At 38.6% G+C, this 23,399-nt stretch overlaps 1 long non-coding RNA gene and 1 other non-coding gene across 2 annotated transcripts in view; both read right to left on the bottom strand.

Annotated features, from left to right (window-relative positions):
• The window catches only part of LOC135364347 (uncharacterized), a 201,672-nt gene extending 191,821 nt beyond the window's left edge, over window positions 1–9,851 (bottom strand). The window contains exons 1-2 of the long non-coding RNA XR_010411223.1: window positions 9,419–9,851; window positions 8,664–8,767 (exon numbers count right to left, since the gene is read on the bottom strand). This is a non-coding gene — a long non-coding RNA (uncharacterized LOC135364347). The remainder of the gene's footprint in view (window positions 1–8,663; window positions 8,768–9,418) is intronic.
• A 181-nt stretch (window positions 9,852–10,032) lies between these two features.
• TRNAN-GUU (transfer RNA asparagine (anticodon GUU)) lies at window positions 10,033–10,106 on the bottom strand. The gene has a single exon. It is a non-coding gene; the product is annotated as a tRNA-Asn (tRNA).
• Window positions 10,107–23,399: the final 13,293 nt, after the last annotated feature.

The following is a 23,399-nucleotide window of genomic DNA, read 5'->3' as shown; positions in this document are numbered from 1 at the left end:
TGGACACCCCAAGAAATACCAGGAAAGGCATTGCTTAGCTGAGCCCCAGTCAACTCAGGGAATCAAGAGATCTAATAAAATAGTTGTTTTAAGCCACTGAATTTTTTTGTGCATAATTTTATTATGCAACCATAGATCACTGAAACAGAACTTGGTATCTGCAAATAAGGTGTCTGCCTTAACACAAAGCAAAAACATGTGGCGTTGACTTTGGGACCAAGTGGTAAACAGAAGACAGAGCTCCTTAAAGAGATCATTAGTGAAGGCTTGAAAGACAATGACAAGATGGCTAGTGGAGACTGAAGGAAAGGGACCTGGGTATCGTGTATTAACAGTATGTGGTGCAAACACATACACAACACAGTGGTGAAACTGTCACCTGCAAGAAGGCGGGAAATAGAAAAGGTACCTAAGGAACTCACAGGTCTGGCTGAGGATATTTATAGGCAGACTGCTGAAAGCTCCAAGTGTTTTTGCTTTGCTTTGTTTTGTATTGTTTTGTTTTGTTTTTAGCCGCCCATGAAAAAATACATGACGGGGAAGATAAGCAAAAAAGGAATTATAGTTTTCAAGCAGAATTGAGAGGGAACAGAAGGGAACCAGGATTTAATGGATTTTTTGAAAGCAGGGCTGTCTCTCCAGATGAAGCAAGCATCTAAAGGTAAGAAATGGACTCAGAGGGAAAACAAGATCAAATCCAGGACACAGAGAGTAAAACATGCCTGAGTGTAAAGTTCAGATCAAGGATGGAACTAGAAGACACTTTGGTGAAACCCCAGGAAGATTTTAGGTGATGTGTCATAGAGCCTTTCAGCTGAACAAAGAGTCTTCGAAGAAATCCTGAGGACATGCCTCGCAGCTAGACAACAGGCCTTCTAAGAACCATAAGGAAGTTGTTCCAGAGCAATTACACAGTCCTGTTTCAGAAAGAAGGCAGGTGTGGCTTTTACCGAATGGAGTTGATTATGAGTTGATCCACATGAAATGCACAATGTTTTTAAAGGAACTGAATCCATTTGGACGGAAAGGGATAGAGACAGTTCATCATGAAAAGAGGTCTCTGGGCCCTCAAACTTCTATAGGGAGTAAGCAGACTCAGAAAACTGTCCGGCTTTCCATTTATTATGGAAAAGGAAGGATGACTCAGGGTAGAGGCAAGAGGCTCGGGAACTATTTTCACAGATCAGGGCTGGACTACAGCGAAGGACTGGCAACATGTGCCCAGCTGGATTTCAAAGTTACTATATGCATCGGTGCATGTCTATTGTTTCCCCCTTTGGGCTATTGAGATTTTCCTTTTCCTGCCTCATTGTTGTTGGGTGAGTGTTGAGCAAGTAATTCATCTCTCTCTCTCATTTTTTTTTTTTTAAGATTTTATTTATTTGCGAGAGAGAGAAAGAGAGAACAAGCAGGGGGAGAAGCAGACTCCCCACTGAGCAGAGAGCCCGATGTGGGGCTCGATCCCAGAACCCTGGGATCATGACCGGAGCCGAAGGCAGACGCTTAACCGACTGAGCCACCCAGGCGCCCCAAGTAGTTTATCTCTTTTATAGTTCTTTAGAGCAAGAGGACCCATACCTGAGAAGCTATATTCAAGGAAACACACCTGAGAAGCCCCATCTACACCTACACCTATTTTTTTTTTTTTTAGAGAGAGCGAGAAGGGAGGTGGGGGGGCAGAGAGGGAGGGAGAGAGAGCGAATCTTAAGCAGGCTCCATGCCCAGCACAAAGCCCGACTTGAGGCTCAATCTCACGACCCTGAGATCAGGACCTGAGCCGAAATACAGTGAGATGCTTAACCAACTGAGCCACCCAGGTGTCCCTCACCTACACTGAATTTAATGATGAGATCCTGGATTCTCAGACTTTCCTTGTTCTTGAGGATTCTGAGTCTTGAGAAAGGACTGGTCAAGTATTCTATAGGATTAGCCTTTATTGAAATTTGTCTAATGTTTTCATCATGAATAGACTGGGATTATGTGTTTGGGGAAGGAAGACCACAGAGGTGAAATGCCATCATGTCAAGAGTACATACTATCAACATGACATATCACTACTGATGTTGTCCTTGATTGCTTGGCTGAGGTGGTGTTTGTCAGGTTTCTTCACTGTAAAGTTACTCTTTCCTCGCTCCCCCCCAACCCCTTTCCATATTGTACTCTTTAGAAGAAAATCACTATGCACAGCACACAATTAAGGAGTGGGGAATTATCCTCTCCCTTTCCTTCAGAGCCCACCTTCTCAAAAAATTAAATATCCTTAAGTAGGGTTCTGGGTTCTCAACTGTTTCCATTGGCTTACTTATCTATCCTTGCATCAATACTCTAATGGCTTATATACTTTATAATAGATCTTAAATAAGGAGGGGAATAAATCCCCTCAAAATAATTTTTAAAAATTTAATTGCAGTAAAAATATACGTAACATGAAATTTGCCATCTTTATCATTTTAAGTGTACAGTCGTGTTAAGTACATGCACATCGTTGTGCAACCAGTCTCCAGAACTCTTTTCATTTTGCAGAACTAAAACTCTATACCCATTAAACCACAGCGCCACATTATCCCCTTCCCTCAGCCTCTGGCAACCACCATCCACAGTACTTTGTTTCTGAATTTGACTACTCTAGGTACATCATATAAGTGGCATCATACAATATTTGTATTTTTGTGGCAGGCTTATTTTACTTAGCATAAAGTCCTCAAGGTTTACCCATGTTGTTGTGATGTCAGAATTTCCCTCCTTTTCAAGGCAAAATAATATTCCATTATATGTATATAGCACATTTTGCTTATCCATTCATCTGTCAATGGACACTTGGGGTGCTTCCACATTTTGGCTACTATGAATAATTCTACTATGAACATGGGTGTACAAATACCTCTTTGACATCCTGTTTTCAATCCTTTTGTTTATGTACCCAGAAGCAAAATTGCTGGACCTTATGGTAATTCTATGTTTAATTTTTTGAGGAACCACCATACTGTTTTCCATAGTGGCTGCACCATCTTCCATTCCCACCAGCAATACACATGGGTTCCAATTTCTCCATGACCTCGTCAACACTTGTTATTTTCTGCTCATTGTGGTTATTCTGTTATTTTTAATGGTAGTCATCTTAATGCAGGTGAGGTGATATCTCACTGTGGATTTGATTTGCATTTCCCTAAGTGATTAGTGATATTCAGCTTCTTAAATGTCTATTTGAGTGTTTTATCCACTTTTTAATTGGGTTGTTTTTTAATTGTTGAGTTATAGAAGTTCTTTCTATATTCTAGCTATTAACCCTTTATCAGATATACTATTTGCAAATATTTTCTCCCAACCCATGGGCTGCCTTTTCACTCAATTGACAGTGTTGTTCATTTGCACAGAAGTTTTTAATTCTGAAGTAGTCCAATTTATCTATTTTTAATTTGTTGCCTGTGCTTGCTGTCATATCAGTGAAATCATGGCCAAATCCAATGTCATGAAGATTTCCCCCTATGTTTTCTTCTAAGAGTTTTGTAATTTTCCATCTTTTTTAGGTATTTGATTTTGTATACGATGTAAAGTAAGGACTCAACTTTATTCTTTTGCATGTGGAAATCCAGTATTCCCCATACCATTTGTTCAAAAGACTCTGCTTTCTCCCTTGAATGATCTGTGCACTCTTGCTGAAAATCATTTGATCATATATACAAAGGTTTATATGTAAGCTCCCTATTCTCCCTCAGTGTTAATTTTAAGAGAGAAAAGTAGAATTCAAACTTGTATATATAGTATGAATTCAGGTATTATTTTTAAATTTTATTTAATTTTTTTTTAGAGGCGGGGAGGGAGAGAGAATCTTAAGCTGGCTCCACACTCAGTGCAGAGCCCAATGTGGGGCTCCGTGAGATCTCAGGATCTCATGACCCTGAGATCATGACCTGAGCTGAAATCAAGAGTTGGATGCTTAACTGACAGAGCCACCCAGATGTCCCCAGGTATTATTTTTATGTTATAAAAATGTCAGCTAACAAATAAAAATCATACATGTTTATTATAGATAATTTGGAAAGTAAAGTATAAAAAAGAAAAACATCACTGATAATCTTGTTTTGGTGTATTTCATTCACCATCAAGAAATATTTATAGATCACTAATGTAAGTAATTCAGTCTTATTACAAAATTGGGATCATGCTTTTGGATAGTTTTGTATCTAGCTTTTTATACCTATTGTCCAAAGGCATATTTCCTTTTTTAAAAAGATTTTATTTATTTATTTGAGAGAGAAAGAGCATAAGCAGGGGGAGCAGCAGGGAGAGGGAGAGGGAGAAGCAGGCTCCCCACTGAGCAGGGAGCCTGATGCTGCTTGATCCCAGGATTCCGGCATCATGACCTGAGCCAAAGGCAGATGCCCAACTGACTGAGCCACCCAGGCACCCCTAACGGCATATCTCCTGAAATATATTATGTAAATGGCTATATAGTAGTCTAATATCTAAATAACATACCATAATTTATTTCACTACTTCCATTAGTGTTGCATATTTTATCTTATTTATGATTTCTATTAAAAATAATGTAGTAAATATCACTGTACTTAAATTTTACAGATATTTATAACCTTAGGCATACACTACTTTGATAACAATGAAGAATTTCCTTTAAAAAAAGAAAGTAAAACTTTGCTCTGGATTCTTATATGTTGACCCTTCCTAGGATGCCTTTCCTTAGGGGTATAAAAAATTAGACTTTCCACAACTTCAAACATTTTTTTTCACACAGATTAGATTTTCCTTTATAGTTATTTATACTTTCAAAATAACAGGATGACTATTTGTTTTCCTCCAGCAGAGGACTCTCGATTAAAATTCTTAAGATTTTAGAATATATTATTTGGAAAATTACTGAGTCATCTTCTCTTACTACACTTTTTTTTTTTAAAGATTTTATTTATTTATTTATTGGAGAGCGAGCGAGAGAGAAACAGCATGAGAGAGGAGAGGGTCAGAGGGAGAAGCAGGCTCCCCGCTGAGCCGGAACCCGATGTGGGACTCAATCCCAGGACCCTGGAATCATGACCTGAGCCGAAGGCAGTTGCTTAACCAACTGAGTCACCCAGGCGCCCCACTTTTTTTTTTTTTAAGATTTATTTATTTGACAGAGAGCGAGAGAAAGAGCACAAGCAGAGGGGAGTGGCAGACAGAGGGAGAGGGAGGAGCAGGCTCTCCCCCAAGTGGGGGAGCCCGATGTGAGGCTCGATTGGAGGACCTGGAGATCGTGACCTGAGCCAAAGGCAGATGCTTAACCAACTGAGCCACCCAGGCACCCCTCTTACTGCACCTTTTAAACTCAAATCTCATCTTGATTTTAAAGTTTAAAATTTATTTTCAGAAATAAAATTTTAATTAATTTAAAAGCTATAATAATTTCTACAAGGTTGTTTTTATTTCATGTTTTTAAAGATTTTATTCTTTTTTTTTTTTTTTAAAGATTTTATTTATTTATTTACTTGACAGAGAGAGACACAGCGAGAGAGGGAACACAAGCAGGGGGAGTGGGAGAGGGAGAAGCAGGCTTCCTGCTGAGCAGGGAGCCCGATGCGGGACTGGATCCCAGGACCCCGGGATCGTGACCTGAGCCGAAGGCAGACGCCTAACGACTGAGCCACCCAGGCGCCCCTTAAAGATTTTATTCTTAAGTAATTTTATTTATTTTATTTTTTAAAAGATTTTCTTTATTTATTTGACAGAGACACAGCGAGAGAGGGAACACAAGCAGGGCGAGTGGAAGAGGGAGAAGCAGGCTTCCCGCGGAGCGGGGAGCCTGATGGGGGGCTCGATGTCGGGCTCGATGCGGGGCTCGATGCGAGGCTCGATCCCAGGACACTGGGATCATGACCTGAGCCAAAGGCAGACGCTTAACGACTGAGCCACCCAGGTGCCCCTAAGTAATTTTATTTTTAAGTAAGCCCCAACTTGGGTTTCAAATTTACAGTCCCAAGATCAAGAGCCACATGCTCCACTTTCTGAGACAGCCAGGTGCTCCATGTTTCATGTTTTTAAACAGGTGGGGTAGGAGCAGTTTTTGTTTACAGAAAAAATTCAAAACTTCAAATAAATAGTAAATTTCCTGTATTTTCTGCTTTAATAGTACAAATTTATTCTTGCCAAGTTTATCATAGATGGTTAGAACAAAAGTGAGTAGTCATGGAAAAGTGATTTCCAATTTCTATTATTTCTCCTGGTCTCCATGTGTAAATACTCATCTGACTGAGTTTGGTAGTAAATTTATTTTTGACTCCTGATCTATGGCAACTTAAAATTCACACTGCAAGCTAATAATCTGTATGTTTACAATTTAAAAGTTATATTTTGATGACTGGGAGAAGGACAAGGGGGGAGTTTTTCTGGGATGTTGATAATTACTTTATTTATTAGTCAAGATGTCAGTTACAAAGAATTTCCTGTAAAATTATGTTTTAAGGGGTGCCTGGCTGACTCAGTCAGTAGAGCATGCAAATCTTGATCTCAGGTCTGTGAGTTCAAGCCCTATACTGGGTGTGGAGCCTTGTTTTAAAAAAAAAATTATTTTAAGAGTTTTCTTAAGGATATGAGTCTAAACAGTTGAATTTTTAATGACTTTTCTTAAATTTAAGAAAGAAAATTAAGAAAATTAAGAAAAATTTAAGCTATGAAAACAACTCAAAATTAAGGTACTTACTACAATTTTACAAATATATTCCCACATCATTCTTTTAAGTTCAACACTTACTTTCAATATGTAAAAACAGAATGTCCTGATACTACCAAAGGAGCTCAATCTGAAGCACTACAAATGAAATGCTGCACTTGATAAAATTAACATTCTTAATTATTGAAAAGGTTTCAAGTTCTTAAACTATTTCCTAGTTAAGTGTATCACAGTTTATTCTACCACCAATGTATTCCTGCTCTGCCAGTTATAGCTATAAATTGAACACGTTAGGCCTTGTGCCCACCAAAATTCTGAGAAATAAAATTAAAATTCATGTTAGCATTACTCATTATGATGTATTATGTATGCAGAAACAAGGCATTTGTGTTTCTTTGGCAGTTTAGAAGTTTTTCCCCCCAACCCTTGTATCGTATGACATCAGACACAGGTGTTAGAAATGAAAACAGAGACATGGTAGCCATGTGGCTTCCTCCTAACCTCTATTATCCTAAGAAATGCTGCAATGTAAAAAATATTTTAAATTATTAATTATTAGAAGTTATATGAATATTACCTCCTCTAATAAGTTTGTAGACCACAGTACTTGTTTCACTTATTGGATTACTTTAGTGAGCTTTCATCCGATTTTATATGTGAAGTTTAAATATACTACTGTTTGTTAACAATATTCGGAACATATTTACATACTCAGATGCTTGCCATAGCCTTTTAAATGGTCTTCAGTCTGCGACTGCCTTCGGCTCAGGTCATGATCCCGGAGTCCCAGGATGAGTCCCGCATCGGGCTCCCTGCTCAGCAGGGAGTCTGCTTCTCCCTCTGACCCTCCCCCCTCTCGTGCTCTCTCTCTCGCTCTCTCTGTCTTAAATAAATAAAAAATCTTATTAAAAAAAATGGTCTTCAGTCTTCAATTAAGGATCTAAATGATCTCGACACGTTTCTGGGCTTGGTTGGTATTACAGAACCAAGCAAGAAACTGAGAACAAAATAATGCTCCCCAGAAATGGAATTCATTGCCATGTCTATAACCAACACACATTAAAATTTTACAAAGGCAATTCATCCATAAATATTTAAGCAATTTTCCTAACATGCTTCCCACCTGTTTTATCTGTAAGCAACAGTGAGTACAAGGAAATGTGCTAAGCACTTGCTCACATAATAAAATCAACTACTTACATTAGAGAGCAGTTTTGCACTCCTCGCCCCACCTCCATTCTCATTTAATCCTTCCTTTTTATTTTCTGGCCTCTAAATCCTATTAAACCCCGAAATAGGATGAGATAGAACATACTTAAAAAATTAGGATCAAATTTAAAACTGCCACCTAGGCACCTGTTCAGTGCAAAACTTGGTACTATCTCACAAAGGTGTTCTGAAATCAAGGTCTCAATAGGTACCCCAAATGCCAAACATCAGCCTAGGGTCCAAGAACCCTTAGATTCTAGATTAGCCCCACTGCTTGAATCTATTCTTCTTTCTATCCCTCTTCCATATTTTGCCTGGGCTATTCTAGCCTGTCTTTATTTCTAATCTTGCCTTCTCCACATAAACACTATCAAACTGTTTCCCAAAGATACGTTTCACATTAAGATTTCATGTTCCTACACAGTTTTCATTTTGTAAAATTAAGCAGCACAATGAATGTGTAATTTAACAGTGCCCTTTAGGATTCTATGAATGTTCAGTGTGGTTTTTTTTTTTTTTTTTCCCTTCATGAGATTTGGAGCAAAATATTAATGAAACTTCATAAAAGCTAATTAAAAATATCACCTTTGGTTTTAAATTAACTAATTAATCAAGGAGCTTTATGTTAGAGGAGGTAGTACAGCAGTGAGGAGCATGGTCTTTGGAGCCTGACTGCCTGGGTCAAATCTGTACCATGCTAGTGACTAACGGCAAATTCAGGCAAAATACTCCACTGCACCTTGCTTGGGGGGCCGGGGGGACTCATCTGCAGGGTGGCAACAATAGGACCTACCTGGAAGGGTTGTGAGGATCGCACACATTCCTCCATGAAAGCACTCAGAGCAGTGACTGGCCAGGACTAAACAATAAATGTTAGCCTTTATTAACAATGTACACCTGGAGGAAAATACAAAGAAGAGCATAACTATTCATTTGCAGGAATAAAACATCACTTTTCTCCAGAACCATCTTTCAGATTTCTGTAATCTAGACCCAAGACAATAATTATGAAGAAACTATGATTACTTCTCAAAGGCAGCCTATATTTAGAGAATGAAGGATAAAGTAACTATTTTGAGAGAGTTTTGCATTTTGTGAAATAAATGGCATATGCTTATTGAATCAAAATATGTTAGCAGTTTCACTTTTAATCTGTCTCATAATGCTTTTTTTTTTTTAAGTTTAACACAATCACGCAGTTGTTTAAACACACACACACACACACACACACAGGTTTGCTTCCTTTCTGAATAGATGGGAAATGCTGCAGGTCCATTCCATTCTCCATAAAATTCTGGCACGTTAGTATAAAAAGTAAAATATAATATAGAAATGCTCTTAAAATAGTGTCCATACAAAGCCTTTATAACAAACATTTCTGAATTCACCAATACCACAAAGAGTCACTGTTTAAGTCACTACACGGGAGTACATGTTTACGCTGACGGGGAAGAGACAAACTTTGCACGATTCAACATTAGTGTGAAAAAAACGTGAAGAGTTTTAAATCAATGTACAGCTTGAATTTGGCACCCTTTAAATACATACATGCAGGCGGCCTCTGACATTTCAGGGGTCCTGACGCGGAACGCCGCGAGCAGCCCGGGCCGCCGTCCCGCCGCGGAAGCCTCGGGGGGGCAGCTGCGCGCGGCAGCGGCGGGTTCGAGCCCCGGGCGCGGCGGCGCGCGCGGCTGAAGGGCCCGCCCGCCCGGCCTCTGCGCGCTCTCGGCGCTCGGCGCCCGCACCGGGCCGCAGGGTGCCCGCGGGAGCCCGGCGAGGCGCGGAAGGGACCTGTGCGGCCTGCGCTTCAGAAACGAGCGAGGAGGACCAGGGCCCCTTGGGGCGCTCAGCGGCCTGAGTTTGGGAACTGAGAGACTAGAAGTGAAAGGATGCGGGGGCTTTAAGGCGCTGGGTCCTCTCCCCCACCCGGGGGTGAGGGGTTGTTCAGGAAGGGCCCACCTGCGGGTCGGGAGCCGGGGACGATTGGGGGAGGAGCGTCCAGCGCTCCCGGAAGCTGAAGAGCCACACGCAAGGTGGGCGGCCAAGTGACAACTGCGGTTTCTTTCCCCTCAAACCCTGGATACCGACCTCCGCGTAGTCCGTAGGTCTGAACTCCAAGAATTGTGCAAAAGTTCCGGCGACAAACCGGTAAAAGACCGGGCCGTCCCTGGGTGGGCTCGAACCACCAACCTTTCGGTTAACAGCCGAACGCGCTAACCGATTGCGCCACAGAGACTCCGATGTCACTTGCTCCTCCAGCTATAGCCTTTATGGAGAATTAGAGAGGCACTATGTTCACGTTATTTTCTTTACTGCTGTCTGATTCATATTACTAAAATCAGAATCTTTCACTCAAAATATCTAACCCTCTTCATTTTATTTTCCACCTTTAAAGAATATTGGAAAATTATAAAACAGCAAGATCGAGCAAAATTTCAGATTGCAGCGTGTGTTAAAATACTGTCGTTTCTTTCCAACTCCTGTTTGGAACGTTCTGTTTCAGGAAGATGACTATTTCTGATATTTCCTTCTATAGGGAAATAAAAATTTTAATCTTGTGAGTTGAGAAACTTTCCTTTTGTTTCAAACTCTTTGTCCAAGTGTTTTGCTCGCTGATCTTCATGATTTACTCGTGTAGCATTCACAAGGTCATCTGAATTGTATTTATTTGCCTTCTTTATTTTTATTTTCAGGTATTATTAAATACATATATGTAATCCCTATTTGTTTGCCATGTACTAACCTATAGTGCAATTATCTGCCACTAACATTTTGTTATTGGAAAAGAGCACTAGGGAAAAGCTACAGTAATACTCACTAGTCCCGTGCATTTTAGTTCATTGCTTGATCGCCCTTCATTCTCCCTAGATGTAGCCTATAGGCGCACACATTTGAGCCATGCCCCTTGAAACGCGGGTTTCGCAGGATATTTATAACCCAGTTTGAGGAAAGAGAAGTTAAAGAAGAAAAAAGTATGATTTATGACTAACTCCTGAAAATCCCTAGCACAGAAACCCTGTTGGCAAACTTGCTACATCTCTATATATACTCTATATGAACATTTTTCCCTTTGTGTGAATATTTCCAGATGCCTTTCGAGGTACTCTTCAAAGCTCTAAACACTCTTTTTTTCCTCTTCTCAAATAACTGCTAGTTTCCACTTGACAACTCTATATTTAAATTTGTAGCAGTTACCGTACAGCTCTGTCCAGAATCCCTCGAGAAAGAATTCGTTTCATGATTTATAGAAGTTGTACGCGACTTGCCTCAGTCCAATCAACATTTTGAGTTCCTGTGGTTTGATAAGACAATTTAAATTGGCTTTGGAACCAATTAGCAGAATTCCTTGAAAGTGCCGGGATATTAAACAGCTGTGAACTCACACCAAGCTGTATCACTCCTCTTTCAACAAACTTTTTTTATTATGTTATGTTAATTACCATACATTACATCATAAGTTTTTGATGTAGTGTTCCATGATTCATTGTTTGTGTGTAACACCCAGTGCTCCATTCAGCACGTGCCCTCCTTAATACCCATCACGACGCTAACCCATCCCCCTACCCCCTCCCGTTTTCAACAAACTTTTAGAAGTGCACCTGAAAATTCTGAATTTGAAAAAAAAAATCCAGGAAACGCTTATAAATAACATATAATGAATGAGTCATTTCATTTGTGATCCTACCTTCAGATGTGATGATAAAACTTCATTTGTATTTTATGCACCTGTTAATGTGAGCTAAAGCTGCCTGGCACTGGTTTTTTTCCTCTATGAAGATGAGTGTCCTTTCCAGTTATTGTTTCTGTGTCTATTCAGTTAGAACAGACTGCAGGAGGTGCCTCACCACCCCTTCATTCAATATTTACTCTCCTGCTTAAAATAATACTAGAAACAGTTCTGTTCCTGTAAATATCTTTAGCTCCAATCTCTTTTCCTCACTTGTCATCATACAAACATTTTAACTTCTAAAAAGAGAGATGATGAGAAATGGTTGATAAGAAAAACTAATTCAAAAAGGAATATTAATTTGCATACTATGTGTCTATGTGAATACCACATTTGTTTTAAAACTCAATCTTCAAGTCTGGTTCTGTAGTTGTTAATATTTTTTAATAAAATCAGGGGCTATTTCCATAGTTCATTAGCATTGCCTTTTTTTTTGTTTTTGGTGTCTTCACTGGAAAATACTTCAAAAGAACATGTAAATATTAAATATATGAAATGGAATCTCAGTGTCTACTCCAATGATATATATCAAACATAGATTTTATGCAAAATATTCCCTTAGAAAAATAAGAGTATGTGTTGTCATCTAAATCTTTGTGATTATTTAATCTTAGGCCTTATATCTATGCCCAGTTCTTAAACCTAAATTAAGCCCAGTGGATTAATTTTAGAAATATACATTATCTTTTCTTAAATTTCAGGATAACCTAAGATAAACAATTCTTATTGCTTCATTAATACTTAGATCTTTATAATTGCTGAAAGTGGAAAGGACTGAGCATTTTGCCCCCTTTTTGTATATCATACACATTTGAACTGCAACTTTACCTTTTCGAAGAATGTGCCCTATCAAAGAGGCTGACCTGTGCAGATTAATGGGCCTATATATTTTATTTCCTTCTTAGAGAGGAAGAGAGAGAGAGAGAGAGAACATCTGTGCAAATGGGATCCACCTGTCTTAACAAGGCAAGATGGACCACATTGATTTATAGACCTTCCAGGTATCATGAATCCAGTGCTTTCAGATAATGTGCCTCCAGCTTCATACTAACAGAATAGGCAACTCACAGGATTCCCATTAACACACTTGTACATGACCTTAATTCTTTTGAATGACTGTATTTCAGAAAGATGGTGACTGAGTGGCTAAAAGTGAAAAACCCAGTGAGACATTTTTAAAAATCCAGTGAGCTGGAGAAATTATCACCATAAATGGAAGATTGTGGCACCAGGAAAAAAAAGAGAATGTTAAACCAAGTGTCACTAAGAACAAGAGAACTATGAGACCAATTTTCAAAGCCATTGAAATCACATTTTTTATTTTATTTTTTAAAAAATATTTTATTTATTTATTTGACATAGAGAGACACAGCGAGAGAGGGGACACAAGCAGGGGGAGTGGCAGAGGGAGAAGCAGGTTTCCCACCCAGCAGGGAGCCTGATGCGGGTCTCCATCCCAGGACTCTGGGACCATGACCTGAGCTGAAGGCACACGCTTAACAACTGAGCCACCCAGAAGCCCCGAAATCACATTTTTGAAAGATTTTATTTATTTGAGAGAGAGAGAGAGAGCATGAGTGGGGGGAGGGCCAGAGAAAAGAGGGAGGGAGAATCTCAAGCGGACTCTACGCTGAGCAGGAAGCCCAATGTAGGGCTGGATCTCATGACCCTGAGATCAGGACCTGAGCCAAAATCAAGAGTCCCACCCTTGACTGAGCCATCCAGGCACCCCTGAAATCACATTTTAAAACTGATTTATAGTAGAGTTGAACCCTTCCAACCAGTCTCAAGCTTAAACTATATTTCCTACTCACAAAAAGTATCATTCCCATTCAAAACTGCTGACTAAGGGTCAGTTATCAGTTTAGCAGGCCAATAGCAGTGTCCAAAACACTATTGGGTCCAGAACACTATTCACAGAGAACAACTGCTTCCATAGTTGACTGTGAAGTTGGGTCTACTCACAAATTAAGAACATTAAGAAAGATGTATTAGAATATTGTGTCTTCTCATCATTTTTTAAATTGTGTCACTTAGTTGGAATGTCTTGTGAAATTATTCAGATAATTATCTCCCTTTTATTTTCAATTTAATAGACATGATTTAACAGAAAAGGTAAAAAGAGACAGGAATAAGGTATTGATACTCTACCTAGTGGTTTTACGAAAATTATTAAAAATATAGTTTATTCTTCATGAACTGCTCTTTTGTATATGGAAATCATTTGTATGGCTTTGCCAAATAATACAGATCTAAAATTTTAGTCATTGCTTTTCTCATTAGTGGGGAAGTATTATTCACGAACAGTATCGATGATTTCAACTGTGTTCAGACCAAAAGAATCTTGGATCCAGCTAGAAATGGTGGGGTTTAGGGGAGAACATGGATTTTAGCTTTCTTCTGTATACTTAGGAAACTTCTCCAGAAAGAAAACCCTACAGTTATCTCAGTAACTTTGATAGGTTCTACCCCATAGTCCATTTCTCGACCACAACACTGTTAATAAAAAAGCCACAGCCTTTTATTTCCCATGATATTTTCACAGAAACACTTTGAGGCAATAGTTTTTCGCTCTGCCATCTACATGGTGAATGTGCTGATAAATTGGCAGTCCTGCCTATCAGTCTGAATTCACCTATTAAAAGTTAACATTAAAAAAATCTGAACGGATATCCTCTTTTCATTTCCTTCAAAAGAATAAAGGTAATTAACAGATGCCACAGGGAGACTAAATTCCTCAGCTAGGAACTACATCGGGGTGGGAGGGAAGGGTCAATCAGCTGAGGAACTCAGAGAGGAGAAAACCAGTATGGGATGAGTTCAGCAAGGTAGCAAGATAGAGAAGGAAGAGCAGTAAATATTGTCTAGCTTGGAGTGAGTATTCCTCTACTTCCTCCTTTAGAGCATTTATCATCTTTGCACTGCTTAATTCACAGAGCTATTGCCAAATAACACACGAATTTATTTCCTTCACTTTTAAAATGTTATACAGATATACTATTTACATTTTCCAAAGATCTATAATTCTGCTTAAAAGAAATAAAAGAAAAAAAAATCTTATCTTAATGCAATCAGAAGGTACAACTTAGATTAAACCAGAGGATCTAAACCATTAAGGCCAAGATGATTTATTCTGGAGAAACACCAGTCACTGTCACAGTCCTAGTGGGCTCCAGATGTTCCCAGTAAAGGGAGAGTGAAAGATATAAGGGTGATGGCACTGGCCCCCCATTTCCACAGTTCCAATATAGCTTCAGGTATAGGGAGTAGGGTGCAGACCAATGCCCCAGGAAGAGCTCCCTCCTTGCAGCTACTTTCCAGAAAATGAATAGGAAACCTTGAACTAAAGTCAACTAAATCATTAGAATGTACCTTGGAAAGAGCTGGTACTCAATGAGCTATCTACTCAATGAATAGTTAACAATAGCGTCTATCTATCTCTACTATATGTATGTGTGTATGCATATATATAAAGCAAGATAAAATAAATCCATATTAAAAAAAGATTTGGCAATATCACAAAATGATTCACCCTAGGATATTGTAAGTAGCAAGTGCTCTTGGATATTTAAAGTACGATCGCATGAAAAGGATATTTTTCAAATATGTGATAACATGAAAGTACCATCCCATGTCCACTGTTTATGAGGGATGAGGTTATGAGTTTCGGGCCCTGGAAAAGGTAGATGGTGGACCTTTAAGGACACTTCTACTCTTCTAGAAGCCCAAGTTGAAACGTTGGCATCTTCTGTTTCCTTTCTTTTATTTCTGACCTTTGGTCAGCCCCAAAGTCATAGATTCTACCTTCCTAACTTCTCTCAACTTTCATGTTGTCTCTTTTACACTCTCATTCCCACCATTCAATATTAACCCAGTACATTCAATGTACCTTATGTTTCCTTACTTACAGCCAGTCTCCATCAAATGTGTACCTCAAATAATAACATTTAATGAGCATTTACTGTCAAACACATGCATTATATTTACTCTCATCTGCTCTGTAAAATGGATACTATTGTTATGCCCATTTTATGGATAAGAAAACAAATGCTTATGGTGGTTTAATATTTAAACTTTAAATCTATTTAAACTTCAAATAGTTTGCCCAGGGTACCCTCTGCTGGTCCTTTGTCGCTGTGCCTTGCTTTTGCTCCTCTCTCTATGTAGAATAGCCTCCCTTTGCCATCTTGCCCATTAAAGCCTTATGTTTTCTTTGGCCTCATATAGCGAAGACTTTTCCTCTATGAAACCTTTCCTGCTCCCTCAAACCAGATATAATCTTTCCCTCTTGTAAACTATCTATCTCATTCTCCAAACCTCACATTATATTATAGTCATTTTTGTAACTTATTTAATGCCCTCTTCTGATTCATATACTCCTTGAGGTCAGAAATGTGATCCATCGAGAAGCGCCTGGGTGGCCCAGTTGGTTAAGCATCTGCCTTGGCTCAGGTCATGATCCCAGGGTCCTGGGATTGAGCCCCACGTTGGGCTCCCTGCTCAGTGGGGAGCCTGTTTCTCCCTCTCCCCCTGCTTGTGCTCTTTCTCTCTGTCAAATAAATAAATCTTTAAAAAAAAAAAAAGAAATGTGATCCATCTTTATACTTCCTGTAGCACTTGACTTAGTATGTTAGATAAATGTATTGGATAATTGAAAATAATAATGAAAATGAAAGATCTATATTAAATATTTTTTTGTAAAATATTAGCAGAGTTGACAGGTTCCTAATAATGAAGCAACCAAAAAATTAGTATAGGAGATTATCAAGGGACATGACAGAAACCTCACATTGGTCCAAGAAGAGACAGTAAGAGTCCAAATCAGTTGTTTCTAGAAAAACCTTTTTTTTAAGTTTAGGAGTACCTGGGTGGCTCAGTCAGTTAAGTGTCTGACTCTTGGTTTTGGCTCAGGTCATGATCTCAGGGTCATGGGCTCTGCGCTAAGTGGAGTCTGCTTGAGGTAGGTTCTCGTTCTCCCTCTCCTTCTGCCCTTCCCCTTGCTTGCACTCTTTAACTAACTAAATAAATAAATCAAATATTTAAAAATAAATTTAAAAAAGAAGTTTTTAAAGTTTAAAAAAATACTGCTATTCCTAAAGGTGATTTTGATACCATTAAGGCCAAAGTGCTATTCTAAGTATTCATTCAACAAACATGAATATAACACTTTGTGTCAGGTGCTCTTCCAAGTCCCTTACAGATATTTACTTATTTCAGTTTTATAATAACCTTGTGAGCTAGGTCCCATTTTTACCATCACTGTCTAAGAGAGGAAACCTTAGAAGTTAAGTAATTTACCCAAAATCACAGAACTGTAAGTGACAGAGCAAGGATTCAAATTGAGGCAACTTTTCCACACTGCTTTTTTAACCACTAGGCTATGCTGCCTCTTTTTTTTAATTACACAGTAATTCTTGTACTGTATAATTAAACTTATTTTTAACAATTTGGACACTTTAAAATCTCCCATTAATTAAAATTTTTTATTTGACTTAATTTCAGACTTAAATAAAAGCTGTAAGAGTAGCACGAAGAATTCAACCAAAATTTCCAAATGTTAATATCTTACTACATTGACTTTATCCTGTTTCTTTCTCTCAATATTTTTTTCCTCATCTGTTTAAGAATAAATTGTAGACATAATATCTCATAAATACTTCAGTGTGTTTCCTACAATTAAGGAATTTTATTATATAACCACAGTACAATTATCAAAGTTAGCATTTTAACACTGATACAGCATTATTAGGATTAGGTCTTAATATATAGACCTTATTCAGATCTCACCAATTGTTCCAATAAGGTTCTTTATTACAAAAGAAAATCCATGATCATAATTTGCATTCAACTATCATGTCTGTAGTCTTTTTCTTTTTTTAAGATTTTATTTATTTATTTGACAGAGAAAGAGAGAGAGAGAAAGCACAAGCAGGTGGAGTGGCAGGCAGAGGGAGAGGGAGAAGCAGGCTCCCTGCTGAGCAAGAAGCCCAATGTGAGGCTCAATCCCAGGACCCTGGGATCATGACCTGAGCTGAAGGCAGACACTTAACCGACTGAGCCACCCAGGTGCCCCTAGTCTTTTTAATCTATAACTATTCCCGTGTCTGTCCCTGTTTCTCTCTCTTGCATATCATGACATTTCTGAAGAGTACAAGCCAGTTATTTTATAAAATGTTTCTAAATGTCAGGTTGTCTGGTGTTTCCTCATGACTAGATTCAGGTTAGGTACTTTTGCTCCCTCTAACACATTTAGTAAACTGGCCATGGTAACATCAATCTGAAACACTGGTAAAAAAAAATAATAATAATAAAATAAAATAGGCTAGAACAAGCACAAAGATGGGTGATGTTATCATGAGTTTGGCAGAAACAGAACTTCTCAGTATCCCTCCACATCAGACCATATGGATAGTCTCAACTGTTTAAATAGAAATACTCTTGAAATAATAATTTAAATTTTTATTTAGAAATCCCTGAACTGTATCTTTTTAGTTAGTTTCAGTTACATATTCACTAAATAGTTCTGATCTGACACATTATCTCCTGAGAAATACCCACCTGAAAGGGGAATAACCATTGCACAGGATTGGTTCTGATTCTTTGGTAAGATAGAGCCCTCGATGAATGGTCATTGAGTTTTGTAGTTTAAAAACCAATTCCTTTATATACTTGGTGATGAAGAATCAAGTCTTCCACACCTGTTAGCCTCTTGGTGAACAGATAAACTGGAATTTCAAAGACTGCAAGACTAAGACTCACATAGAATTGCTGGCATGTGTTAAGGGATAGCCAAATGTGCCTCCTCTTAGCCTGAACTGCCTTCCACCATTTGTATTAGTCAGGATTCTCCAGAGAAACAGAACTAATAGGATATATACAGATGTATAGAAAGAGATTTATTATGAAGGATTGGCTCTCAGGGTTATGGAGCCTGAGAAGTCCCACAGCTGCTGTCTGCAAGCTGGAGATCCAGAAGGCTTGGTGCTTCCAGTCCAAACACAAAGGCTCTAACAACCGGGGGTGCCAAAGTCTAAGGGCAGAGAAGATAGCTGTCCCAGCTTATGCAGAGAGCAAGTTTGGCCTTCCTCTGCCATTTTGCTCTAGTCAGGCCCTCAACGGATTGGATGATGCCAGCCCACGTCGGTAAGGGGGATTTTCTTTACTCAGTCTATGAATTCAAATGCTAATCTCCTCTGAAACCCTCTCCCAGACACACCCAGAAATAATGTTTTCATAGCTTCTCTGGGCATCCATCCCAGTCAAATTGACACATAAAATTATCCATCACACGGTTCTTAAGCATGACCAATAAAATATAAGGAGCAGAGATTTTTTTCAAGGATTTAGTACTGTCTAAATAATCACAAAGATAAAAAATCCTCTCAGAGATGATAGGAGATCCATACACAATTCAACCAGTGATCTCAACAGAAACATTGTGCTAAGAGCTCCCCTTTGTCAAAACAAAAGAGTTTGTAATCTTTTACTTAGGGAAAAAAGCCTTTCCTTGTTTTAAGGAAAAAGATCTTTCCCTAACTTCTTTAAAAGTTCTATTTAAACAATCCATTACAACTGTCCATGGCAGTCCAAGAGAATTATTTTTTTCCCCTTCATGTGAGTCTCTCCTTGCTCTCATATCTCCTCTACCTAGGAATATTTTTTATACTTTTTTTTCCTATTAAGTGTTTCAATAATAGAAATACAGAGACCACAATTGAATCAACAGATTCTATCATGCCAGAGTTGAGAAATTTTTGGCTTCTGAGAATTCTTATATTTAGAGTAAAGGCATTTTAAATTCTTAGTCTAAGTCCACAGGATAAACTTTTTTTCTAAAATTAATAATTTGAAGGGTTTTGTCTGAAGTTAAATGCTACCTTCTAAGTTAGATTAACATTAAGTATTCTAACAATAGGAATTTGAATATCTCAATTCATAATTGACTTTTTTTTTTTAAAGTAGGCGCCGCACCCAATATGGGGCTTAAACTCAATGACCCTGAGATCAAGAGTTGTATGCTCTACTACTGAGCCAGCTAGGCAACCCCATAATTGACTTTTTAACTGCTTCACAGAATACACAGAGAAAGAGATTGCCAAAGCCCACATCATCAACATAAGTAGAATTATATAAAAGTTCCCTGCCAAGAGCATTTAAATTTAGCTTTATGCATACAACTTAGTTATTTTTTAAATTTTTTTTAATGATTTTATTTCTTTTCTGACAGAGAGAGACACAGAGAGAGAGGGAACACAAGCAGGGGGAGTGGGAGAGGGAGAAGCAGTCTTCCCGCAGAGCGGGGAGCCCATGCAGGGCTCCATCCCAGGACCCTGGGATCATGACCTGAGCTGAAGGCAGATGCTTAACGACTTAACCCAGGTGCCCCACAATTTAGTTATTTTAGGTGGGAGACTTTGACATGAAGATTTCCTTTCCAAAAAGTTATGAAGGTGGGGGACCTGGGTGGCTCAGTTGGTTAAGTGTCTGCCTTCAGCTCAGGTCATGATCCCAGGGTCCTGGGATCGAGCCCCACATTGGGCTCTTTGGCATCGGGCTCCCTGCTCAGCAGAGGAGAGCCTGCTTCTCCCTCTCCTTCTGCATTTCCCCCTGGTTGTGTATGCACTCTCTCTCTCTCTCTCTCTGTCAAATAAGTAAATAAAATCTTAAAAAGTTATGAAAGAAAATCCAGACTCAAAATCCCTTGAATTACCAAGGAATTTGAGAATAAGAATTTCTTTAATGCAATTCACTTTACTGTTTTGGAATGTAGTTGTGGTACTGGCCTAAGCATAGACATAGAGATCAATGAAATAGGTACGGGAACCCATACATCTGTGGCCAAATGCTTTTCAACAACGGTGCAAGCATCATTCAATAGGGAAAAATTAGTCTTTTCAACAAATGGGACAAATACATATCCACATGAAAAAGGATGAAGTTGGATCCCTAACTCATACCATATATAAAAATTGACTCAAAATGGTTTAAAGACATTAATGTAAGAGTTTAAAACTGGTAGGAAAAAAAACATTGGCCATAATTTTTATAACCTTGGATTAGGCAATAATTTCTTTTTTAAAAAAGGCACAAGCAATGAAAGAAAAAAGTAGATAAATTAGATGTCATCAATATTTAAAACTTTTGTGCTTCAGAGGACCCTATCAAGAAAGTGGGGGAAAAAAACCCCACAGAATAGGAGAAAATATTTGCAAATCATATATCAGGTAAGGGTTTAAGATCTGGATATACAAAGAATGCTTACAAAGCAATAATAAAGAAAAATAACCCAATTTAAAAATGGGAAAGGATTTGTAGACATACCTCCAAAGAAGATATACAACTGGCCAACAGATAGATGAAAAGTTGCTCAATATCATTAGTCACTAGGACAATGCAAATCAAACCACAGTGAGATATCACTTCATATCTACAAATATGGCAATAATAAAAGAGATGGACAATAACAAGTGTTGACCAGGATGTGGAGAAATTGGAACCTTTAAACATTGCTGGTGGGAATATAGAGTGATGCAGCCACTTCGGAAAAGTTGGTAGTGCCTCAAAATGTTAAACATAGAGTCACCATAGGACACAGCAGTTCCACTCCTAGACAACTGGAAACAGCCACACAAAAACTTGCAGAACAGTGTTCATAGCAGCATTATTCATAATAGCTAAAAGGTGGAAAGAACCTAGTCCATCCATTGATGAATTGATCAAAAAATGTGGTATGTCGAGTTAATGGAATATGATTTTTTTAATTTTATTTTATTATGTTATGTTAATAACCATACATTACATCATTAGTTTTTGATGTAGTGTTCCATGATTCATTGTATAACACCCAGTGCTCCATTCAATATGTGCCCTCTTTAATACCCATCGCCAGGCTGACCCATCCCCCCACCCCCTCCCCTCTAGAACCCTCAGTTTGTTTTTCAGAGTCCATAGTCTCTCATGGTTCATCTCCCCCTCTGATTCCCCCCCCTTCATTTTTCCCTTCCTACTATCTTATTTATTTTAACATATAATGTATTATTTGTTTCAGAGGAGTATGATTTAACCATAAAAAGGAAAGAAGGACTGATACATGCTGTAAGATGAATGAAACTTGAATACTTTATGCTAAGGTTTGTTTGTTTGTTTAAAGCTAAGGGAAAGAAGCCAGACACAAAAGACCACATATTGTACGATTCCATTTATATGAAATGTCCAGAATTAGCAAATCCATAGAGACAGAAAGCAGAAGCCAGAAACTGGGGGAAGGGAGGAATGGAGGGTGACTCTGATGGGCATGGGGTTTCTTCTGGGGGTGATGAAAATGATCTGGAATTAGATAGTGGCAATGGTTACACAACTCTGTAGATGCACTGAATTGTTTACTTTAAAGGGGTGAATTTCGTGGTATGTAAATTACATCTCAATACAAATAAATAAAAACAGGGAGCATAACCATGCCTTTGAATTGTTTACTAGTGTGGAAATGAAGCACAGAGAATTAGCTAACTTTGCCGAAATTAGCAACAGAATCTGCATTCTGATTTGCAAATCTGTGTATTTTAATCTACTAATTCACTGTGACTAGCTGGATCTAACCCAATTCCCATGCTGAAACTGTCATTTAGCTTCCAGTTAATTATTGAAATTTTCTGACAAATTTTGCGGGAAACATTTCCCTGCCTGTTCACTATGCAAAATGCAGTGACTTGATATTTAAATTTACTTCAGTATCTTCAATTTATCTAGGATCAACTTTTAAATTAATTAGTATACATTAATTGAATACCTAGCCTATGCCCAGTACTGTGCACATGGTTGGAAATGTAGAACTCAAGCTCAGAAAGTCAGGGAACTAGAAACATAAATTGAGAAATCATGGGTCAGTGGGTGCTGGTTAAAGTCCTAAGATTGGATGGAATTGCTTAGGGAAGAGTAAGCAGAGAGAAGAAAGGAACTAGAAAGGAACCCTGGGGACAGACGTTTCAGAGCTGTCTGAAATCATTCTACTAGCAGCAAGCGCTGATAAGAAGTGGTTAGTGAATATAGAAGTAGGAGAAAGTTACCCTGCCTGATACAAAACATTGTATCTTTTTTTAAAAAGATTTTATTTATTTATTTGACAAAGAGAGAGACAGCGAGAGAGGAAACACAAGCAAGGGGGAGTGGGAGAGGGAGAAGCAGGCTCCCTGCTGAGCAGGGAGCACGATGTGGACTAAGATTAGAGGACCCTGAGATCAAGACCTGAGCCTAAAGCAGACGCTTAACAACTGAGCCACCCAGGCATCCCCAAAACATTATATCTTATTATATTACATTGTTATTATTTATTTATATGACTCTCTCCCTTGCTCTTCCCTGAGCTCCTCAGGTTTCTGCCTCCCTCTACTGCAAAAAGGTATTTAGATAAGTCACCAAGACCCTCCAAATTGTCAGATTTCATGGGCTTTCTCCAGTCCTTATTTTATCACTGTCTTGCATTTGATTCTGTAAACAGGCCATTGCTTTATTTTTTCTTAAGATGTGGGCATAAAAATGGTGCTTCTTTCCTGGGGATCCAGAAAAGGCTCTCCCTAGACATAGGACAGAGATGGCACTTCATAGAATCCTCCCTTTATCATATGCTACTCACCCTCCCTTGCTCCTTGCCCTCGCACCTCACCTCACACAGTCCCCACCGCAGAATGAAGCCCATGCATAGTTCTCTGTGATTCTGCCTCCATGAAGCTCTACTCAGGGGGCCCAACCTGAGGGAAAAAAATAAAAACAAAAACAAAACTGAATCTAATACAACAGAACAATAGT

The sequence above is a fragment of the Mirounga angustirostris genome, unplaced genomic scaffold (assembly GCF_029215605.1).
Source record: "Mirounga angustirostris isolate CCGP_5_RB_7025 unplaced genomic scaffold, mMirAng1.0.hap1 SCAF_5, whole genome shotgun sequence".
In the NCBI taxonomy this organism is placed as follows: domain Eukaryota; kingdom Metazoa; phylum Chordata; class Mammalia; order Carnivora; family Phocidae; genus Mirounga; species Mirounga angustirostris.
Note: the sequence above shows the minus strand (reverse complement) of the source record. Positions and strands in the feature narration are given on the sequence as shown.